Source organism: Pinus tabuliformis, chromosome 3_2, assembly GCF_031772625.1.
Source record: "Pinus tabuliformis cultivar Carrire ecotype Pingquan chromosome 3_2, CPIR1, whole genome shotgun sequence".
Classification (NCBI taxonomy): domain Eukaryota; kingdom Viridiplantae; phylum Streptophyta; class Pinopsida; order Pinales; family Pinaceae; genus Pinus; species Pinus tabuliformis.
Genome location: NC_142302.1, coordinates 1064495872 through 1064506685, shown reverse-complemented (window position 1 = coordinate 1064506685; position 10814 = coordinate 1064495872).

Here is a 10814-nt window from a genome sequence, read left to right as displayed (position 1 = left end):
GACTTCAACTTCAAAAGTTCAAAGCATGATTATCACAAGCGCAGTCACGCAGAAACTGCATAGCTGCAAATGATATTAAGTATTGAATTCCAGTGCTAATTTTGCAATTTGAGACGGAGAATGTTATTAGCCAAGTTCATGCAGATAATTTTTTCACAAACTTGGAAAGCTACTATTCAAAAAAATATTATGGCACAAGGCCAATGGTAAATATGATCTCCTTGATGACACCAACCTGCATGGGGGCCTTGATTTTGAATATCTAGAAACACCAATTTTAGTGCTGGTTTGTGCAAAACTCTACTCTCTCCACAAATTCAGGAATCACTCTTCGATAACCAGAAAAGCCAAATTTATGAGCTATGCATGCTTCAGCATGTAAGCTTTTGCCAGAGAGTTAACAATAAATAGAAAACCATTTATCAATAACAGTCAACCTAAAATGCAGTTATTTAACGGTTAACCCCAATCATAGTACACGATTTCTTCATACTAGACTATGTTACCAGAAACGGGACGGCAGCGAGGGTTTCTGGAAAAAAAACTCACAAGAAACGGAACGGGACGGAAAACGCCGTTTTCTACGTCTGTTCTGCTCTTCATGGTCAGCACTCAGAATTTAACTTTCATTACCTGTTTGGGAGGTGGTCTGTGGTGTGTATCTTCAACAATGCACATTGAAGAATGTATAACGATGATTTGAGCGATTACACTATTTGAGCGATTACACTAATATTTACAGATTCAGATAAGGAATCTGTAGTTTGATTGAAAGTCTATAGTTTCATTGCACATGTTGCTTCAATTGCCAATTTTGGACTTTTTCATTATCTCCCATTTTTTCAATGAAACTATAGTTTTTATAACTCAAATAGCATAAATCAAACTAAAGTCTACACCCAACATCAATCCCACAAAGATTTTTAATGTTAGAAGTTACTAATTTGGAACAGGCTATAATCCATTGTTATATCTCCCTGCATTGGAGCAGGTCATAAGAGTCCACTGTTGTATCTCCCCAGCATTCGCCCGGGTCTGGCCATACACACTAATCCATTATGGGTAAATCATAAATGGGATGATTACATTTTCAGCTATGTAAATGAATGAATGTTTTTTAGGTAAATGAATGTTTTGCTGTATGTTTTCTTTATATTTTCTTATTTTTTCTCTTTCCTAGTTTCTTGAATGTGAAACTTCTGAATTATGTTTCTAGTCTCGTTTTGGTTTCTCGTTTCGTTTCCCGTTTCCCCTTTCTGGTAACATAGATACTAGAATGCGTGATAGGAGTCATGCTAGTTAGGTTTTTGTTGGACATTGAGATATATTCGGAAAATGTTTTAATTAATACAGATGTCAGGATTTGATTTCTTTCAATTGCTATCGTCACTAGACCTGGGCAATTAGCATTCTTGTGGATACCTTGTCTCTGTCATTTTTCTTTACAATGGGTGTGATTGTCGCTATGCACATTTTCACATTGTCATCCTTACTTTGTATTTCAAATAAGAGGAAACAAATTTTTATAGTTGTGAAACAACTCTACCTCTATGTATTCACTGTTTGTTAGTTATCACATTTAGTTATCATAAATGTGAGGGTTTAAATTCCTGCTCAATTTCCTCTGGTTTAACTATCTAGAGCACGGATGACGACGATACTTCAAGATTACTTGAGTCTCACGCATGAAATAGAGTTCCATTGAAAGGGCTGCCGCTAAATGGAAAAAAACTATTTCCACTTCCGAACAGGGCAAGTGCAGAGAGCCTCCACCCTTGAATGAAGGCAACCGCGGGCTGTCTCCAACCTAGGATAATGCCAATGGCACCAACAGAAAAAGATGTGTCGCCTCCTCGGGCTGTCTCTAACCTAGGATAATGCCAAAGGAACCAACAGAAAAAGATGTGTCGCCTCCGCTAGTGCGGTCAAAGATAGCATTACCCTGTGTATTTAGTGTATTTCATATTGTCAGTTATGGAACCTTTTCCATGGTAATTTGACATGCTTTGCTGCAGAAAGACATGTATTCCATGTGTACTAATTAGGATTCCTCTATTTTCTCTTTCAAGTTTCAACACTACATTGAGGAGACTCGTTTGGTTTTGCAACTAATTTGAGGCTTTTTACCCTTCATTTCTCCCCTAAGCCGTTTCTTACTCATTGGGATATAGGCTCAATAGTTTCTATCACTGGTTTGATCATTAAAACGCTATTGTTGCATGGGGATCTGTCGCCCCCAAAAATACTCACGTACCTTGTGTCTCTGCGTTTCGGGGACTTTTAGATCTTTAAGAAACTTCTCCAAATTGTTGGGGATTCCAGTGGGGATTTCGGGACTTGCTAGCCCTCCCTAAAACATACCGGACAGATTTCAGGAACGTTCCATATAGATTTCAGGGATATATTTGGCAGATTTCAAGGGTTTTTTTTTTTTTTTTTTTTGGGCAGATTCAGGGATGTTTTGGGAAGGTTTTAGGTATAATCCAAGAACAAAGCTTCATTTTTGACGATCATAGACATTGATGATTGAATAATGTGATCATTTTTCCCACTCAATTTTTTGGAATGCATTGAATCTAAATTTTTTTGTACAAGTTGCAGGACAAAACATGAATTTTGTATGATAAGTTTCATTCTGGATTTCTAGTTATTTAGATATTGGATTTTCAATAGTAAAATTACAAAAAGCACTCTCCATATCAAAAAAACAGAAAATACAACCTTTTAAAAGGATGATCTTTGTGGTTATTTTTCTTGTTCTTTCTTAGGATCACCTCAATTTTTACATATTGTATATGGGTTTCTAGGACTCATTCAAGTTCAGTGTTTCCATCATCCCAACCCCAAGCATTGTGAAAACAATCATATAGTTGTCAATTAAATTGAGTACTAAATGTTTAAATTCCTATTCAATCCCCTTCTTAATATGAGATATGAATTTAATTTCATTAGACAACCAAATTATTTTTTAGTGGTGTTCAACACAGCCAAAGGGAATGTCTTTTATGTTTAACATAGTCATCATTTAACAAGAAATATAAGGAAAAAAAACTAATATAAACACAGTTCTCCTTGATACATTGTTCATGAACTTTATCACAAATTTAAAGTTGTTACACTTAAGTTTCCTAACGCTAAAGCTCATGTCTTATGACCAAGAATGAAATATCATTCAACCCCTTTTCAATTTGTTTGAAATTTTAATTAGTGTATAAAAGTTGTACATAATACTAATTTGAAATAACTACAAATATTAATATTAAATTATATATATATATATATATATATATATATATATATATATATATATATTTCCATTTCCTAAAAAATTAGGAGTCCACTCTAGCCGTTCCAGAGACTCGTCCCCGCCACGGAAACAAGTGCAACATAGTTAAAATGCTTTGATAGGATTCTCTCGGACAGAAATGCAACATTACTATTTGAGGGTTCCCATACCGGGTCAGGAATAAAATTAGAACCTCATCTATACTACCACTTCGATGTTTGATGATTGTTATTGTCAGTTCACCTATCATTCCAGCGTTGAAGTGACATCCCTCTAAGAAGGAAATAAAAATGATTTTACCCAACAAGGAGCTGGCTAATGTCACCTATGAAAATACCATTATTTAAGAAATCTAAGTAACTCTTACTACCAACAAAGCTTCATACTTATGGCTAAGACATTAATTAAAGCAATGTCGTAAATATGATTTCAGGGAACATATCGTAGAGGGTTCAGAAAGAAACTTATTAGAAATATCAGGAAAAGTGTCAGAAATTATCAGCAAGCATAAACTTGAACCACCACTGAAAAAAAATTCAGAAAAATGGGCATTATGAAAAAATGCAAAAATCCAGAAACATCCGGAGAAATATCTGTAACACTGATTTAAAAGAATAGATTCAACACAGATCACGTAAGAATTAGATCAAGAATTCCACTACACACCGATTATGGAAAAGAGATTACCGAAAATAATCAGTTTCCGTGGATGACAGAAACATTCAATAGCTCTACATTTAAAGTATTGCCCAGATTCTACCTAATATGCAAAATACAAAATTCACGAAAAAGAATATAGAGAATCCTGTTTGTAGTAGTTATAGGCAGAGAAATAGCCAAGTCTTTGACGTCATCTAGTGCAAAATAAAAGAAAATCAAAACCAGAAGTAATATTAATCATACACAAATTAGGATTATTGACAAACTTTGTGCAAGATCTTCTTCGCCTCCCAATTATCTGCTTTAACTGTAATACCCTGGGGCCTGAGGCCAATAATGCATAATCCCCCCAGCCCTGGAACTAAGTTCTACTACTTGTCCCCTAGAATTATTTCATGATTTTTCACCCTCAAACAAAAAAACAGAGAAGGTTGATACTTAACAAACAGAAAAAGATCGATATCGAAAGGAACAAGACCAACATAATCCCTACCGAATTTCTAAGCATCATCATTAATAAAAGAGGCAAAAGGAGTTCCTGACAACTACTGAGCAGAAAACAACCTGAGCCTTGGACCCCAATGCGATTAAGTTTGTCCAGTTTAAAAGTTCACAGATGGACCTGCCTGTGGAATTGGCATTGAAGCTACGTTAAGTAAATGCTTAATGAGTACATTAATTTAAATTCTACTTCCCACCCTTCACAGGAGCAAACCATGTCATTGAAGGCAAAGTTGTCAACACAGATTTGGCGAGGAAAAAAATTATGACTCGGCTCAAACTCAGCCTTCGACTCACCCAAGATGTGTATTTTATAATTGCAACCCTAGGCAAATTTGTCAAATGCAATCATTCTACACCGGCTTTGTACTTGTATGTATATCCACTACAACAGAGTGTACAGCAGATATCTGTGCATTTCTCACAATCTCTTCTCATACTTAAGTAATTTCCCCCATGTTTATTTAATTATATGTGAGTATCTTTGTATCGTTGCAAATGAGAGCATATCACTACCATCCAGTTAAGGGGCAAGGCTATCAGGAGTTTAGATTTTGGAGGTCACAATCGGAAGGGCCACCCCGACGGTCCACCTATGTCCACAATGGGATGTCATACACCATTCAATTTTAACATTGCATTGAAATGCTACAATTTCGCAATCAAATGTGAGAACTATAAAACCATACAAGTTTATTCTTATCCTCTATGATGCCAAATGTGCAGTCTGTTTTCGTGTCTAGAAAAACATTCCAAGGCAGCTATAACATAGCATGGACAGTCTTCCTGGTAAGTTTTCTCACAGCGCATTCATGTCCTCCACATGGCAAGAAAACCACAGTTATGCAAATTTGGATAAAGATAATGACTTGACTCGACGCCCCTCAAAATAATGTTATAACAGCAAATCCATGTAGAAAGGGGTGATGGAAAAGTTCAAAATCCAAGAGGCTTGACGACTTAATGGAAGATATGGACAGATAACACAAATATTCTTGTCTTGCCAAAAGACCTTCAAAATTGCTAAGCTGGATCAGGAAACGAACCTGCCTGCCTTCATTGTCCGGAAAACCTAAAAGAAGCCTGTATCCTTGTAAAAACACTGAAGGAATGGATAAAATTGAAAACAGGCTCAAGACCTTGATTGAAAAGAAATTATTATAAGCCTCTGCTTTTGGATTTCCAAAATACCTAGCTTTGCTCAAGGCTGGGCCAATATTGTGACTTTCCCTCTCCAATGTTCATAGACAATTTTGACGACAATTGAAAAAACGACATTGCGAAGGGAAGGGTCAAAATCAAATTTGCCACAATGAAGAGCAAAATATTTATGGTAAAAATATGACTAATGCCCGTTGGGTATTTTTCTTTAAATGGGAAAAATACCAAAAACCAATATTTAAACACACTGAGGCAGAACTAGAGTATTTCACCACCATAAAAGATTTCTATTCATTAAAACAAAAACTGATACATCCTCTTTTACTGAGAGGGATTTACCACTGTAAAATTGTTTTCATATTCACTGCTGTGAAAAACAACTTACTGTTGTAACAAAAGTTTACATGAGCTTACTGCTGTAAAACAAAATTTACATTCACTGGTGTGAAACACTTTTACATGCTGCTGTAAAAACAAAACTTATAGAGTTACAAAAACTCGCTCCACAATTATCTTTATGCACTTGCAAAACCACACATGGTTTTCCTTCACCTCTGTTTTTCAATGCCTCACAAAATTTTCAAAATATATTTTTGCACTGCTGTGCTTACATCCTCTGGTTCTTCTTTTTGCTGCTGCGAACACACAACATTCACTTCCCGTGTGCCATTCATAAAAACACAAGTCAACACAGTAATAAATTACATACACCTATCCCATACAGAATTTATGTGATAAGTACATACGCCCATTCCTTCTCATAAAAAAAACTTACGAACTCTATGTAAAACTTTAATATTTTACCTACCACTATGACATTTCATTAAGACGTATGGTCAACCAAAACTTAGATTTACTCCACGCAACATTTAATATTTTCCGTCGGGTGAATTTCAAACATTATGCAATTTGGTTTTGGGAAGCCATCGGGTCCACTCCATCGCATCGCAACTTTACTCATGTCAAAGACCCCGACCCTATGATATTGCCGATAGCGAAGTGCCGATGCGATATCGGCGATCGCTCATCGCAAACACAAGAGCTTCCTTATGACTCCTTCACTTCAACTTTGCCGATGCGATATCGGCCCTTCACTTTGACTTTGCCGATGCGATATCGGCGATCGCTTATCGCAAATACAAAGGCTCCTTTATAATTCCTTCACTTCATTTTGCCGATGCGATATCGGCAATCGCAGTTGAAATTATATTTTCAACACTCCCCTTTAATTTCAACTGTCGGGCATTCAATCATACCCAAACACTTCCTCAAAAATTCAAAGCTCTTCTGATCCAATGGCTTTGTCAAAATGTCTGCTACCTGTTCCTGAGTACTGCAATGTTGTAGCACAATTTCTCCATTGTTCACCAATTCTCTGATATAGTGAAACCTTGTATCAATGTGTTTCGTTCTCTTATGAAACACTGAATTCTTTGACAATGCAATAGCAGAGCTATTGTCACAAAAGATGACTGTTGCTTTTGCCTGCTCTTGGCCTGAGCTTCTCAACATTCTTCTCATCCACACTGCTTGACATGCTGCTGCTGTAGCTGCCACATATTCAGCCTCTGCTGTAGACAATGCTACAATGGACTGCTTCTTAGAAGCCCATGAAATGGCTCCTGAACCCATATGATAAACATAACCGGAAGTGCTCTTCCGATCATCTACACTTCCAGCCCAATCGCTATCAGTGTAACCAGTTAAATCTGAACTTTCTGAGACACTATATAATATGCCAAACATTTTGGTACCTTTGACATACCTCAAAATTCTCTTTGCTGCCTGCCAATGTGCCTCCTTTGGCCTCTCCATGAACCTGGAAATCAAACTAACAGCATACATTAAATCAGGCCTAGTTGCTGTTAAATACATAAGGCTGCCCACAATGCTTTTATACAAGCTAGGATCAAAGTCCTTGCTGCTGTCCTCTCTGCTGAGCTTTAATCCCATCACTGTGGGAGTGATTGCTGCCTTGCATTCTTCCATCTTAAATCTGCTCAAAACTTGATTTACATATCTTGCTTGAGATATAAAAATTCCTTTTTCATTTTGCTCTACTTCTATGCCTAAGAAGTATCTCAACAAACCCATGTCAGTCATTTCAAATTCATCCTTCATGACTGATTTAAAATTCTCAATAAGATAAATATCATTTCCAGTGAAAATAACATCATCTACATACAAGACAACAATTAAAATTCTACCATCCTTTTCCTTGATGTAGACTGTGGGTTCTCCTTCACATTTGTCAAATTCATTATCCAATAGATATGAATCTATCCTGCTGTACCATGCTCTTGGCGCTTGCTTCAGCCCATAAAGAGCTTTCTTCAATTTGCACACTTTGTGCTCTTCACCTTTCTTCTCATATCCGAGAGGCTGTTCCACATAGACCTCTTCCATTAACACTCCATTTAGGAATGCTGACTTCACGTCCATTTGGTAGACTTTCCATTTGTTTTGTGCTGCTATGGACAGCACTGCTCTCACGGTTTCCATTCTTGCAACCGGTGCGAAAGTCTCCTCATAATCTCTCCCATACTGCTGCTTGTACCCTTTGACAACCAGCCTTGCCTTGTGCCTTTCTATCTTGCCTTCAGCATTGCTCTTGGTCTTATAGACCCATTTCACACCAATGACTTCTTTGCCTTTTGGTAACTCAACCAAATCCCATGTTTTGTTTCTCTCTATGGCATTAATTTCCTCATCCATAGCTTCTATCCATTTCCTATCTTTAATAGCTTCTTCAAAATGAATAGGATCATCAACATGACAATACAAGGCAAATAAGGAATTCATTCCTTCATTATAAATGTCACTTAGATTTCTAAACTTCTTACCTCTTTCACTTGGTGTGCAAGTGCTTGAAGATGCACTTGAATTTCCTCCTTGTGGTGTGCTTGGAGAAGCACTCTCATTGATCCTCAATGGTGTACCTTGCTGTCCTTGTGTTGGCGCTGCTGTTTGGGGATGCATTTCAGCCACCTCCTCTTCATCTTCATCATGAAACAAACAGTTCTTGACATTCACTGTTTTCTCTATGCTTCCATCCCAAGCTTCCTCTTCAATGAATTGAACATCCCTGCTGACAAAGAACTTCTTTGTAGATGGAATGTACAGCCTGTAGGCTTTGGATTCCTCACTGTATCCAATGAAAAGACACTTCTCCCCTTTGCTGTCCAACTTCCTCCTTAGCTGATCTGGAATGTGTGCATAGGCCACACATCCAAAAACTCTCATGTGGGTGACTCCTTGCTTTCTCCCACTCCATGCCTCTTCTGGCACCTTGTTCATGACTGCTTTTGTAGGACACCTGTTCAATATATAAACTGCACAATGTACAGCTTCAGCCCAATACTCATTTGGCAAATGCTTTGCCTTCAGCATGCTCCTCGCCATATCCATGATGGTCCTGTTCTTCCTTTCAGCAACTCCATTTTGCTGTGGGGTGTACCGAGTTGTAAACTGTTTATGAATTCCATTTTCTCTACAGAATCTTAGGAATTCCTTGGAGATATACTCACCTCCTCTATCAGTTCTCAATACTTTTATGTGCAGCCCGCTTTGGTTCTCCACAAGTGCTTTGAAGTTTTGAAATTTCTCAAACACTTCACTTTTGTTTTTAAGGAAGTATATCCAAGTTTTTCTTGTACAATCATCAATGAATGTTAGGAAATATAGGCTGCCAGCTAATGATGGAGCTTGCATTGGTCCACACAAATCTGAGTGGATAATCTCTAAGGGTGTCTTTGCCCTTATGCTTTTCCCTGATGGAAAACTTTCTCTATGTTGTTTGCCCAATATACAACCTTCACAAAGGCTGTCCGGCTTCTCTATCAATGGTAATCCTCTTACCATTCCTTTTCTGCTCAACAAATTCAGACCTCCAAAATTTAGATGCCCGAATCTCAAGTGCCATAACCAGTTCTCATCCTTTGGCACGCTTTGGAAGGCCTCTTGGGTGACTGCTGCCATTTCCCTTTTATTCTTCATGTCAGTCCTGATCCGGAGAGGGAACATCCTGTTCCTTGTCATCTTCACTTCAGCAATGCATCTTTTGCTGGGTGGTATGTCCATGATGGTGCACACATCATTTACAAAGTAAACATTGTAACCCTTTTGGATAAGCTGTCCAACACTCAATAGGTTACATCTCATTCCGGGGACATAGTAGACATCTGCTATGGTTTTCCTTTCTCCTTGTTTTGTAAATATTTTTATCTCCCATTTTCCCATAACAGAGACTTTGCTATCAGTTCCTAGTGTGACTTCTGATTTCAAGTTTTGATTTAAGGCTGAGAAGAGGGCTATATTCCCTGTCATATGGTTGCTGCAACCTGAGTCTAAAAACCATATATCCTCACTATGTGTTTCAGCCATGTTACAAGCTAACAGAACATTGTCTTGACTGCTGTTTTCTCTTGTAACATTTGCATTTTGTCTGCTGTTCATATCATGTTGTTTCTTTCTGCAATCACTAGCATAATGTCCATACTTTTTGCAATAATAGCATTGAACATTAGATTTATCATACCTTTGTCCTTGAGCTTGATGTTGATCTCTTTGTTGGCTGCTGCCTTGACTTTGGTTCTGATTTGGATTGCTGCCTCTTCCTTGTGCATTTGATGGGTTGTTCCTTCCTCCTCTGTTCTGGCTTCTGCCTCTTCCTCTCTTGTTTCCTCTGCCTTGACCTCTGCCTCTTCCAAAGGACATCTGGGTCTTGAAGGCTTGCTCAAGAGATGAGTTTTCATTCCTACTCAACCTCTGCTCATGTGTTATCAGTGATGCATGTAGCTCATCAACTGAATAGCTTGAGAGATCCTTTGTCTCTTCAATGGTGGTGACTATGGCATCAAACCTTGAGGGTAAGACCCTCAATATTTTCTCCACTATTCTTCTATCTTCAATGGTTTCTCCATGAGTTCTCATTTGTGTGATTACACCAATCACATGAGTGAAGAATGAGTCAATGTTATCTGACTCCTTCATGTTCAAGTTCTCAAAATCCTTTCTCAGCAATTGTAGTTTTGCTGTCTTCACTCTTTCCATGCCTTGATAGGCTGTCTTAAGGGTTTGCCATGCTTCATTGGCTGTCTTAGCTACTGCTAACCTTGGAAACATACTCTGGTCTACTGCTAGATACAACAACACTCGGGCTTTTGAATCCTTCTTCCTATTGTTCTTAAGTAGATCCTTCTCTCCT